The following is a 13970-nucleotide window of genomic DNA, read 5'->3' on the forward strand; positions in this document are numbered from 1 at the left end:
GCGACTATTATTTTCCAAAAATATCAAAGTTGGCTACTGAAATAGTGACAAGTTGCAAAATATGCACTACAGCAAAGTATGATAGACACCCCAAGAAACAAGAACTTGGGGTAACTCCAATTCCGTCATATGTCGGCAAATGCGGCATATTGATATTTTTCCACCGATAAAAAACTATTTTTAACGGCCATAGTTCAAACGGACAAATCGAACGCCTCCACAGCACCCTAACAGAAATAGCGAGGTGGATCAAAATGGATAAGCAAATTAATGATACAGTGGAGCTAGTTATGCGGGCGACCGTTGAATATAATAAATCATTACATTCGGTCATTAACTAAAAACCCATTGATGTAATCCACTCTGCTTCCGAAAAAGTTAAGGAAGCAATAAAAATGAATATTGAAAAAGCACAGAGGGATAATCTTGACAGGTGTAACCCATCAAGACAAAATAGAATATTTGAGGTAAGAGAAAGAGTCTACTTAAAGAACAATAAAAGACTAGGCAATAAGTTAACTCCGTTATACACGGAAAAACGCGTAGAAGTGGACCTGGGGACAGCGGTCCTCACTGGAGGGAGGGTAGTCCACAAGGACAACCTTAAGTAACATTTTTCTCCAATTAACACGCACTTAACACACCCAACACAAACACTCGCTTAGAAAATAGCCAATAGATTTAACCTGTCATTTTCTTACAGGATCGCGGGAATCATATTAACAATATTAGCAGTAGTTAACGCTAGAGTGACAGACTACACTCACGCCCGGTACATCCCCATAACCGACGGAACTGCATTGGTGTGGGAATATAGGAATTACTTTAGGCATTCGAGCAATTTGACAGAGTTTTCAATTATGATAGACGAATCAGCTAGATTGTCCGCTTTTGCGAAGTTGTGCGAAAATTGTTAGATGTTGATACTGATCATATTAGAAATATATTATCCGTACTAAAAGTACACCACCGAATTGCCAGAAGCCTAGACTTTTTAGGCACCGCGTTAAAAGTGGTAGCGGGCACACCTGATGCCGCTGACCTCAAAATGTTAAAAATGTCCGAGTCCCGGTTAATCGAATCAAACAATAGACAAGTAGTTATTAACACCGAAACGCAAAAGCAGATTAACAAACTAACCGATGCATTCAACGAAATCATTAAGACAAAAAAGAATAACCTGGTTGACACACCACATTTATACGAAGTTCTTTTGGCCAGAAATATACTGCTAATTACAGAGATACAGAATCTAATGCTCACGGACACACTTGCAAAATCAAATATCATAAACCCTGCCATTTTTAACGTATGAAGATTTGAAGTCCGTTTTAGTTGATCATCCCACAGAGGTCCCCGTTATCAGCCTAATAGAGGCATCTAATTTTAAAGTCCTTCAGTCCGACAATATTATTCACGTGCTCATTGCATACCCTAAGATAAAATTTACATGTGAAAAAGTTACCGTCTTTCCCGTTTCTCACCAACACACCGTCCTCCAACTACGGGACAACGTGGTAGCTGAGTGCAACCAGGAAGCCGTAGCGACCACTGATTGCGTGTCGACAATGTACGGAGCATTCTGTAAACTGGCAACCCAGGACAGCTGCGCCCGAGGTCTACACGCAGGGGTCACGGCGCATTGCGAAACGCAGGCCAGCCACCTAAGCCCTATAACGCTGGTAGACGATGGTATAATGATAGTCAATGAGTGTCCGGCAATAGTCAGCACGGATGACGGCCCCAATATAGAAACAAATGTCACGCATCTAATAACATTTGAGCGACTAGCCTTTGTAAACGGCACAAAATACTTGAACCGGCGCGAAAGCATAAGAAAGACCGCGGGCGTGGCGGCCTGCCCCCTGCCAAACATTATCGGGCATAACCACGTGCTTAGTATGCCAATGCTTCAAAGGATGAACAGCCAAAACCTGGAAACGATCCAAACCCTCAAAAACGAAGTAAAGTCGGCTGGATCAACAGACATCTGGATCGCTGTCGGCGTGGGAGTAAGCTTTTTGATCAGCACTTTCATCCTGTTCCATCTCGTATGGAGGAGAAGACGAGATGCATGGGAAATGCAACATGTTGCCGAAACATTCAAGACGACCGAGGACGGTTTTACTCCTAAGGGGGGAGTAGTTAAAAGAGAGACTTAGCTCCGTAAACTTAACTCCGGCTATCGCCGTCTTATTATTTGCATTCGCCCACTGAGCTTAAAGCCAGGGTTATAGGGGGGCAGTCACCCTCTCGACATAAACTTTATTTTACGCTTCATCAACCACTCTACCGGTGGCACACCATCAGCGGCTACCTGGGACCAGCAGCCCTGCCGCCAATTCTCACCTATCTTAAACCGCTAATACTCATCAAGCACCCTACCGGTGCCACCTCATCATCGGCCGGATCTGGAGCAGCCTTACCACCGAGCAACCGACTACAAGATTACTTATTAGCCGTCATACTTTCAAACGAAAGCGAAGACGGAAAGGAACATGATCTGCGCTTAATCTTAACAAAATTATAAAACTGTTTAGGATCCCGTAAAAACTGGGACTTGTAACGGATTAAATAATTTTTTTAACACTGAGCGTTAAGCACTGTAAAGTTTGACCGAGCTCTTATGTATTTTCCAAAAACAGACTGACAATCTGAAACCTTATATTTTATATAAAGTCTGGACTTTAAATTTCTAAGGCGTGACAACTCCTTGCTAAACCAAGATGGTTTATTGGATGTTGACGGGTTATTTTTCGGAACAAACGAGTTAAAAAACAGTTCGATTGCCATATACAAAATTGTAATGGCGTCTTCCATATTATTGCAGGAGTAGAGATCGGACCAGTCATTGCCAGATATAAGATGCTTAAGTCATAGAAAATTAGCCCTGCGAAAACAATGAATTGATTTGGCTGCCTCTACAGCATTATTTTTACCTATTATACCAGTGTCGAAAGCAGGCAGATACGGATCTTTAGGTAGCGTAAGTGGTGTTACACTGGAGAGAAATACACTTTCAGGATTTGAAACATGCACAAATCAAGTAAACGATCCAATGAGTTTCGAACATAGTGGTATGTCAAGTAGACCATCAATAAATTCATTGTGGCCTATGGGCTGTAAAGCATTTGAATTATCATCCGAGGACCACGTAGTTCCAGGTATATTAAAATCACCTAGAACTACTAACTGATCCATATCGAACAAAGAACTCGAAATTGACTTTATAACTGATAGGTGCCTAAAATAGTCCTCAAGATAGGACGAAGGAGGTATATGAGAGCAGGTAATAAAAATTAACATGCCAGCGAATGACAGTTTTACACATCAAAATTCTAATTCTAATTACATAGTTGTTCGTTTTTTGGGGAGGAGCTAAAGACGGTGCGACTTGTTGGTTCCGACTGGGGAGTTTTAATCCCACAGGGTCTTTCTTTTTTATTTTTGCTACGATCTCCGTAACCACCATTTTAGCGAGCCAAAAATGGCTCGAGCATATGGAGTTAAAAAGTTCGTCAGGAATATTTCTCTTGAAAGATGAAATGTTCCTAGCATATGAAAAATTATCTTTTTCCACCTTCACTTTATATTTATCGGCATTTATTTTGTCTTTGATATAAGACGAGGTATCAAATAATGTGAGATCAGAGTATAGCCGAGAAACAAATATTTTTTTCGTTTGTGAAATTACTAGAAGGGTTTTAGCTACTGCAGGCTGTGGACCAGCGGTGACAATTTGGGCCGGTAGTCCGGTCTCAGAAACCTCTTGTGGGGAAATATTGAGCTGGTTAGGTGGAATTACAGGTTGAGAACAACCTTCAGACAAATCGTAACTTTTTATTGGCGTTGGTCTAACCCACTCCACTGCTGATTGATTGGGGTCCGAATCTTTTTTAGCTGCCGATCTTTGCAACATTTAAGGGGTTGCTAAAGTCGGCTGCTCATCCGCAGAGGAGCTCTGCTGGTCGCTTTGGAGTTGCGGAATGATTCCCTCAGGCTTACCACCAGCAGGATTAAACTGCGTGTCCTGCGCTGAGAGTAGATCACTTGCCTTGGCAAAACTATCTCTAGCTATGCCAAAACTAGTGATCAGTCTCTTTAGGCCGTCTTTGGTTTGGCGCATGAACGACTTCATCTCGTTCGCAACTTCGCGACAAGCTTCACACCAGAGCTAAAAGCCAAGGCCTTTACCGTCTTGTCACAAAGCCAAAAAGTGAGTTTGGCTTGCTCAGGCTTAATTACCTGAAGGCATGTTTTTTTTTAAGCAGACAATGAAAGAATCCATGTTTTGAATATTACGACCACTGTGCCAAGAGAAAATCAATCGACATTTTTGAGCGAGCAATTTAAATGTACCGCAAGAGTGTATAAATTGCACGCTAAGAACTTTCGAGTTTGTTAGTGCAAAAAGAGAAGAGCGGAAGAGCGGGGACAGTTAATATGCATGCACTTCTAACAACAACACAACGGTTGAGTAGCCTAGATCTCAAGAACGGGTACTGGCAGATACCTTTGGAGGAGAAAAGCAGGCAGGTCACTGCTTTCACCGTGCCAGGAAAGGGATTATATTAATGGAAAGTGATGCCGTTTGAGCTGCACTCAGTATCGGCAACATTTCAAAGGGCGCTCGATCAGGTCATAGGGCCCGAGATGATGCTGTACGCCTTTGCGTACCACTGGCATCATTGCCATCGGGCAGACGCTGGAAGAGCATAAGGAAAATCTAAAGGTTTTGAAAGTAAACGCAGACAAGTGCAAGTTCTTCAGGAAGAAACTTCTAACTGATGCGGAGAAGGTAGCGGCGACAGCGTTGAACCCCAGGTAAAGGAACTGATGCAGTACCTCGAAGTGGTATCGTGGTATCGACGCTTCGTATCCGATTTCGCAACACCAGTCCACTCATTAAGCACTCCATGTCGGAAAAGGGTCAAGTGGCAAGTCTTCGAAGCGGTCAAAGCCAGGCTAGTCGCAGACCCTATCCTGGGGGATCCCAACATCACAAAACGTTCGTCCTACAGACAGACGCCAGCGATTATGGGCTTGGCGCGATACTTAGCCAACATTCTAAAAAAGGCGAGAGAGTAAAATCATATTTAAGTCGCTCCCTGAATGGAGCGGAAAGGAAATACTCCGCAACGGAAAAAGAGTGTTTGGCAATAGTGTGGGCCCTTAGGAAATAACGACCGTACAGCATCGAGAGCCCGTCGGGGAGAATTGCGAGGTAGGCACTAGAACTCCAGGAGAACGATTTCGAGAGATTCTACAGAAGAGGCCAGCTAAACGTCGTAGCGGACGCCCTGTCGAGGCAGCCATTGCAAGATACATACCGCCGAGTAAAAACAAAGAAGTCCGTCACACGGAAAAAGGAACCAGAATGCAACTGGATAGTGGAAATGCGGAGCAAGGTGGCACAAAACACAATGGAGGAAGACCGGACGCCACACACACATTCGTCACAGAGCAGGAAACGAGGATGTGGTCGCGTGTAAACTATTCATACCGAGCGGATCCAGACTTTTTTCTGGTTATTGCAGAATACAACGACACACCGACTGCCGGTCACTTGGGCAGCCGGAAAACGATCGCAAGGTACCACTGGCCTAACATGCATGGAGACATCAGGGCCTATGTACGGAACTGCGAAAGCTGTATGAGGTACAAGCCGAACCAGCTACAAGCGGCCGGCAAGATGTTGACACAGATTCCTGAGGAGCCATTGGCAACAGTGTGCGCCGACTTTGTCGGAACGCTGCCGCGGTCGAAACATGGGAATGCAATGTTGCTTGTGCTAGAGGACCGATTCTCTAAGTGGACCGAGAAGGTTCCCATGGGGAAGGCGAATCACCACCACCACCGAATCATTACGAAAGGCCATAAGAGAAAGAATCATTTCAAGATACGGCGTCCCTAAAGTCCTAATTTCGGGTGACGGTACACACCGCAAGAGAAATCGGCGGATAAGGCCAACAGGACTGTAAAGGTCTCCACGGAGTAACAGAGCAACGACGGAAAGGCGAGGACCGTGGTCTCGTCTAAGACGACGGAGGAAGGGTTCAGTCTTTCAAAAATTTCATCAATAGTTCGATCAAAGGGAACTAAAAATACTGCAAATATGACTGGACGGTCACATTTTTGACGATTTTTGTTGTTGTCCATCAGCGCTAGGCTTGCAGTTGCCGGGTCTGCGTTGTTTCTTTGTGGCCGGTGAGAGGGGTATGTTAACTAGGGGCATATTAACTCACGTACGCCGAGGGACAGTCAAGTGAAAGTCGTACGAGTGCAAGTATCAACGCGAATGGAAATTAAGTTAAATCAAGTGCCAGTGTCATTCGAATCGAGATCGCCGAGTCGAGAAGCCCAACGAGGGACACATCAACATAAGATAAGACTGCCAAGCTGAAGTCCAAAAGGTGTCAAGTAAGGTGTAGTGTAGCGTCTACGAGTCTGAAGATGTATTTGGTGGAGTCTGGGCGTGGATGTTGTGCGTAGGCAACCACAACTCACAAGATTTGGGATCTGCTAGGCGCCGGGCAAACGAAGATCCAGTACAGTTGTGCGTGGCAGCCGGGCGTCGGCTCACACGAAAGTGCGGACCTGCTAGGTGCTAAATTTCCAACGATTGTTCAAATTACAAATATATGATATAGTCATTTTTTTCCTTTAATTTTCGACAATTCTATATATGATTAGTTGTCCAATTTGTATGAAATTTTTTCTCGATTTAAGGGTAGTTAAAAACTCGATGTTATAAAAATCATGATCTTGGGATAAAACAACAACTTTATTCTGTTTTCGCCATTATTTATTTTTCGATCTTTCCTATGGCAGCTATATGATTGAGTTATCCGATTTTGATAAAACTTAATTCGAAATTCAAAAGTAGTTAGAAAATACTGTCTGGAAGGAGTCGATATGATCAAAAACAACGGCGTGAGAATTTTTTTATATCTCTAGTATGGACCGATCCTACCTGTTCAGGCCTCTCCCGCTCTCCCTCTCCCGGAGCTTCTCCCCACACCGCACTCTCCCTCTCCCGAAGCTTGGAGCATGTCGCGCTCGGCCGTCCAGGCTCTCCACTCCCCGAGCGCGAGAAGTCTCCGCTGCGCCTCCAAGCGCCTAGCTTAGAATAGCTTAAGTTAGTTCCAAAACGTCAACGCATGAAATAAACGCCCGGCCGGTCCGCGCCATAATCAAAGTTTTAGAGTTTTTTACTTTTCGCGATCGCCGAGTGTGTTATTTCTTGCCCCCACAGCTAACACCGCCAGCCGTCGCTGACCACAGGAGTTGCTGCCTTCAACGTTGGACGCCCCGCCACTTCATTTTTTGGTCCTTCGAGCCGGATTGGCCCAGCGCCCGAAATTGCTCAAGATAAGTACGAAGATCTACATATATTAATTTGCCGGTTTGCAGTCAGCCACTCGAAAACACTGTTTCGTTTGACTTTCTGCATGATTTTTTCTAAAAATCCAAGTCCGATTTAATCCGAAAACGGCAATTATTAGGATCTCTTCCATTTTCCGTTTTTCTTTGATCGTGCCGCCATATTCCTCCAATTCCTCTTTGGCCCGTACATCAAAGTGAAACCGTACACATATGTATGTACATACAAGTATACATACATCAAATGAGCAAAATTCCAAAACTTTAATAAAGAGCTAAAATTGCAAACTTTAATAAAAAGTGAAAATTCCGAAATTGAATAAAAGTGAAAAATCCAAAATTTAACGACAAGTGTAAAGTGTGCAAAATATTCGAAGTGAACAGTGAAGAAATAATTTCTGTGAAAAAATTCCAAGTGTTCTGCCGAAAAAGGGCCCCCAATTTCAAAGTGTTTTTTTTTTTCACTGTAGTCCTACGCTAAATATTTTGCACACCTTTTCTTGCAATACAGTCCACTTAATTAAAATCGAAAGCTCAACACATACCCGCCGGCAATAATTTAAATAAATTTTCCGCCAAAAAAAAATACATACATACATATATTCTCCAAATATATTCCGTATATGTACATTATATTTTCTACTTCCTACAGCGAAAATATACCAACATTAAAAGTTTTCCGTCGGCCTCCGTGTAGAACAAAATAAATAATTACAATTCACCACCGACTCGGAAAACTTTGTTGGTTGCAGTGTGTTTTATTTCTAACATTTTTTGGCGTGAGCGCGAACTGCACAAACGCACATATATACATATATACACTTATATCCAAATCCAGCATACCAATATACACATATACACCCATACCCATTAGGGAGCCGTTGCACGACATCCAGTGCAAGGTCTTAAACATATAAAATTTTTCCAAAGACAAAATAAACTATTTCTGAGCTGCAATAAATAAATTCCAACTCCAATAACAACACATAATTAATATTCCAGTCAAATTAAAATTAAAAATACCAAAATAATTGGAAATTAATTTTTTTATTATTTGATTTGTTTTTTTTTTTTTTTGTCCAGCAACATACAGTAATTTAAAAAAAAAAAAAATTTATTTCTTTGTCTGGTTCCAAAAAATTTAAGTGTGAACGTCACTCCGTACGGCACACCGTTTGTTGATGCTCAGAAATTAAATATTTGCAAATAAATTATTTTGGATAAATAATTAACTTCCATTCTTCGAATAAACTACCCGTTTTTTTTTTTTTTTGTCTTTACCACAGTTGGTATTATTTTCTAAAATAAAGTAAATAAATACCACACAAAATAATAATTACATATCCGTATTATAAATATGTATAATAATTATAATATTCTTAATAACATTATGAATAAATATTATTTAATTATTCTGGGTTTTTTTTCGCTCCTGTGCATATTAAATATACCCCGTTTCCACTGGGCATATATTCCTTTTTAATTTATCGTCGCTTCCATAGACCGTCTCCCTTTAGCGAGACAAATTCCACAAGTCAGCTAAATACAAATTTTTTCAAGAGTGCAATTCCAGCAACAAAGGTCTAAAATTTGTTTCTCACGACCAGCACACTCGTTTTTCAACCGAGGGTTCGTTTTTTGGCATGTCCAGTGAAGGTGGGAATAAAAAATCTCCCATTCCACCAACAAAAACTCCGAAAATTGTTGTCAAGCCGCCCACACCTAAACTTTCCAATAAGACTCCCTCTCCCCAAGCAAGGCTCACTCGTTCCGAGACAAAAGTGGCTCTAGCTGCGTCCGATCTTGCGCTGAATCAATTTATTGAGGTTTCAGATCGACTCAGTGAATTCGAAGCGAGATGCAACACTCCGTCGCCGACTCCCCCGAGCATGTCCATGCTAAACATCCGACGCGAAGAGGTCCGAGCATTGTGGGAGCGCATCAAAAAAGAGTACGATGAGTGCAATGTACGCCTGATTTCAGCCGGAGACAGTGCAGCTGACAGCTTGCCAATTCTCCGAGCGAAATATAATTATTGCTACGGCGTCTACGAAAGGTGTGGTGCGAATATAGAGGATCTTATTGCGCAAGCTCCACGAACCCCCCAAACACAAGCTGATCCGTCCCAGACCTACGTTCCTTCAGGTTGTGGGCTACCTCCGTGTGATACCGAGGTCTTCACCGGCGATTATCTTCGCTGGCCGACGTTTAGGGACCTTTTCACGGCGATCTATATTAACAATCCAAGATTGACGCCGGTCGAGAAATTGTTCCACCTGAATTCCAAAACGAGTGGCGAAGCACACACAATTGTGGCAAAGTCGCCTTTAACTAACGATGGTTTTCGCTCAGCCTGGGATAACCTAACTAAGCGTTTCGAAAACAAACGGTTGTTAGTAAACAGTCATTTGAAAATACTGTTCAATGTGCAGTCCATCACTCAGGAATCTGGGCCAGCTTTGCGAGAGCTTCAAGACACCATCCAGAGTTGCCTTACCGCTTTAGAAACGAGCGATATTAGCACCGACAATTGGGATTGCCTATTAGTTTATATGGTCTCCGCCAAACTTCCAAAGTTGACACTTTCCCTCTGGGAGCAGTCGCTCCACAACAAGGTCGATGTTCCCACGTGGCAGGAGTTAAATAACTTCCTCACTGAGCGTCACAGGACACTAGAGGCCATAGATGATGTCCGTCCGTCAGGCTCTAGTCAGCCTCAGCCCAGAGCGGCAGCCTCTAATTCCACGGCACGCAGAATCCACTCCTTTGAAGCAAGAGTAGTACCCAGAGGTAGAGGGTGCGACTTGTGCAATCGAGAAAACCATCCAGTGCGGACATGCGCACGGTTTCTCCGGATGTCTGTCGATGAGCGGTCCGCGTATATCAAAGGCAAAAAGCTGTGTCTGAACTGCTTTGCACGAGGACATCAGCTACGGGACTGTGACAGCACTCATAGTTGCTTCACGTGCCGCGGCCGCCATCACACGCTTCTCCATCGAGGTAACGCGTCTCCAACGCCCTCGACTCCAACTCCAACTTCTTCGCCCAGGTCAAGACCAACTACGACCGCTCCAGCGACTACCAGTGCCGCAACCTCCACGGTGCAAAATTATCTTGCCACGGGTCATAGATCCGTCTTGCTGGGCACCGCCATTATTGACGTTTGCCATTTGGGATCAACCTTCAAGGCTCGTGCCTTGATCGACTCTGGATCGGAGGCAACATTCATGTCCGAGCGGCTGTTCAACTTGATTAAGTTGCCTCATCAGATCATTCGAGCCCAAGTCTCCGGCTTAAGCCAAACACTGGCAGCAGAGTCCAAAAAGCTCTGCCAATTTTCAATTCGATCTCCGACCAGGCCTGGCCTGCAACTAGACGCGACGGCGTATGTCCTTCCGCAATTAGCTGGTCAACTTCCGTCCTGCTCAATTCCGCAGCATTTCCTACGGGAACTTCCCGAATTTTCTTTGGCAGACCCGAAATTCTATGAGAGTGCACAAATAGACGTGTTAATCGGGGCTGATCTGCTGCCTTCCATACTCCTAATAGGCACCCGAGCAAACGTCTGTGGCTCTCTTCTTGGTCAAGAGACCATATTCGGTTGGATCCTTACCGGACCAATACCAGCTGCTAGGCAAGAGCAAATTTCCGCTTTCTCCACTCGAATCTCCCATATATTTGATTCAAACCTGGATCAACCTCTCACCAAGTTTTGGGAGGTGGAGGATCTGCCAATAAAAATGGCAAAAGATTCCGATTTGGCTTGTGAGGAAAATTTCCTCCGGACAACCACGAGAGACTTTAGTGGAAAATATATCGTACACCTTCCATTCCGTGATCCAGAGAACGTAAAGTCCGCCCTGGGACACTCCAGATCCTTCGCGTTGGCTCAATTCTTAAGAAACGAGCAGCGTTTAAAAAGGGACAGCCAACAGAAAATGAAGTACGATACCGTCATTCAAGAATATCTCGATCTCAACCACATGAAAGAGGTCTTTCCTACCCATGATTCTGCGAGTTATTATCTTCCGCATCATGCCGTGCTCAAGCCGGAAAGTACGACCACCAAGCTTCGTGTGGTGTTCAATGCCTCCAGCCCTTCAGACAATGGGGTCAGTCTAAATGATATCCTTCATGCTGGCCCGGTCTTACAGTCCGATCTGACCATTCAAATTCTGAAGTGGCGATATTTCCGATACGTTTACAGTGCCGATATCGAGAAAATGTATCGACAGATCTGGGTAGACCCGAAGCATACCCCGTTCCAACGCATTTTATTCCGAAACAGCGAGGGGTACATTCGAGATTTTGAGTTAAAGACGGTAACTTTCGGGATTAATTGTGCGCCCTTCCTGGCGATACGAGTCCTACAACAGCTGGCGACTGACGTGCAGCTCAGCCATCCAAGAGCGAGCAAAGTCATTCGTAATGCAATGTATGTAGACGATGTCCTTTCAGGAGCTGACTCTGCTGAAGATGCTCAGCTCACAATAAAGGAGTTACAGAGTGCCCTAGACTCCGCGGGCTTTTCGTTAAGAAAATGGACGTCCAACAACAAAGAGGTGTTAGCTCATATCCAAGCCGGTCATCTTCTGAACAGCGATTTCCTTGATCTCGACACTGAAAGTACAGCCAAGACTCTCGGTGTACGGTGGAGAGCGACGTCCGATGAGTTTTTCTTCGTCCCCCCAGATCTACCCACAGAAATCTCCCCCACAAAACGCCAGGTGCTTTCCCAAATTGCCAAACTGTTTGATCCAGCAGGCTGGCTTGCTCCATTTGTTGTGTGTGCCAAGATCTTTATGCAAGAGATTTGGCTTCAGGAGCTGGGGTGGGACGATAAGCTGCCATCTGAGTTGTGCCAAAGGTGGCACAGTTTTCTTCAGAGCTATTCGGTCCTTGATCAGGTCCGGATTCCAAGATGGGTTTCCTTTCGCCCAGAATTCCGCTTAGAGCATCATGGATTTTGTGATGCCTCGCAGAAAGCCTACGGCGCTGCGATCTACGTGCGCGTAGAGATGGGACATACCACGATGGTACACCTGCTCACCGCCAAGACGCGTGTTGCGCCAGTCAAAACTGTGTCGCTTCCTCGCCTAGAGCTGTGCGGAGCTTTACTGCTAGCCGAAATGGCTGAAGCGATCCTTCCCAGCATGCCGATGCTGAATTCGAGTCTCCACTGCTGGACCGATTCCACCATTGTGTTGGCATGGTTAGCAAAACCAGCTTGCCATTGGACTACTTTCGTTGCCAACAGAGTGACGAAGATCACTCAGTCCACAGAGGCAGCCAACTGGTCACACGTTCAATCCGAACATAATCCCGCTGACTTGGCTAGTCGAGGGGTAGCCCTTCCAGAGCTTGTCGGTAGTTCTCTCTGGTGGCATGGACCCACTTGGTTGCAAAAGCCACGCAGCCAATGGCCTAGCCAGGGGACCGACCTTCCCGTGACCGAGATCGAAAAGCGAGCAGTCAAAGCCCACGTAGCATATATTCCGAACGAAGACTTCCTTGATCGTTTTTCCAAATTGGATAGAGCGTTGCGGGTCCTCGCGTATGTCCAGCGTTTTATCAATCAGTGCAAGAAACAATCGCCGCTTTCAGAGATCCGTGGAGGCCAAGGAACTTGTCGCCGCCGAACGGCTCATGATTCTCTGCACTCAGCGCAGGTATTTAACGAACGAGTATCGCTGTTTGAGTCAGAAGCTTCCGGTGCCCCCTTCCAGTTCGATCCTCTCCTTAAACCCTTTCCTAGATCAGGAGGGGCTGATAAGGGCATGTGGCCGTGTCACAGCCTCTGAAAGTTTGCGTTACGATGAACGACACCCGATAATCCTCCCGTACGAATGTTCACTCTCTCGGCTTCTGGTAAAGTTCACCCATCTCATTACGCTACACGGGGGTAATCAGTTGGTGGTACGTCTCACCCGTTCCAGATATTGGGTTCCGAGAGTTAAAAACTTTGTGAAGGCAGTTATCAATGCCTGCAAGGTCTGCGTGATCTACAAAAAGAGATTGCAAAGTCAGATGATGGGAAATTTTCCAAGAGAACGAGTGTCATTCTCCCGTCCATTCACGTACACGGGTATGGACTACGCAGGGCCCTTCGACATAAAGAATTACACTGGCAGAGCCTGCCTTATTACTAAAGGGTATGTGTTGGTTTTCGTTTGCTTCTCCACCAAGGCTATCCATTTGGAGCCTACTTCAGATCTGACGACCGAGAAATTTCTTGCGGCATTCGCTCGGTTCGTATCCAGAAGAGGGTGTCCTCGCCAAGTGCAGTCGGACAATGGGAAGACCTTTGTTGGCGCTGCCACATTACTGTCCCGAGATTTTCTCCAGGCCGTTAAAGAGTCTGTGACTGATGCGTATAGTCATCAGCAGCTCGACTGGCATTTCATTCCGCCAGGAGCACCCCATATGGGAGGCCTATGGGAAGCTGGTGTCAAGAGCTTCAAGGCATTGTTTTATAAATGCACAGATACGCGGAAATACACCTTTGAAGAACTTGCCACTCTGCTAGCGAAGATTGAAGCTTGTCTAAATTCCAGACCGCTATCTCCCATGTCAGAGGACCCCACTGA

The 13970-nt window shown here is 44.9% G+C and overlaps 1 pseudogene; it reads left to right on the top strand.

The window, feature by feature from the left end:
* The first annotated feature begins 9272 nt into the window (after nt 1-9272).
* On the top strand, nt 9273-13970 carry LOC122320308 (annotated as a pseudogene).

The sequence above is a fragment of the Drosophila ficusphila genome, unplaced genomic scaffold, assembly GCF_018152265.1.
Source record: "Drosophila ficusphila isolate 14025-0441.05 unplaced genomic scaffold, ASM1815226v1 contig_470, whole genome shotgun sequence".
Taxonomy (NCBI): domain Eukaryota; kingdom Metazoa; phylum Arthropoda; class Insecta; order Diptera; family Drosophilidae; genus Drosophila; species Drosophila ficusphila.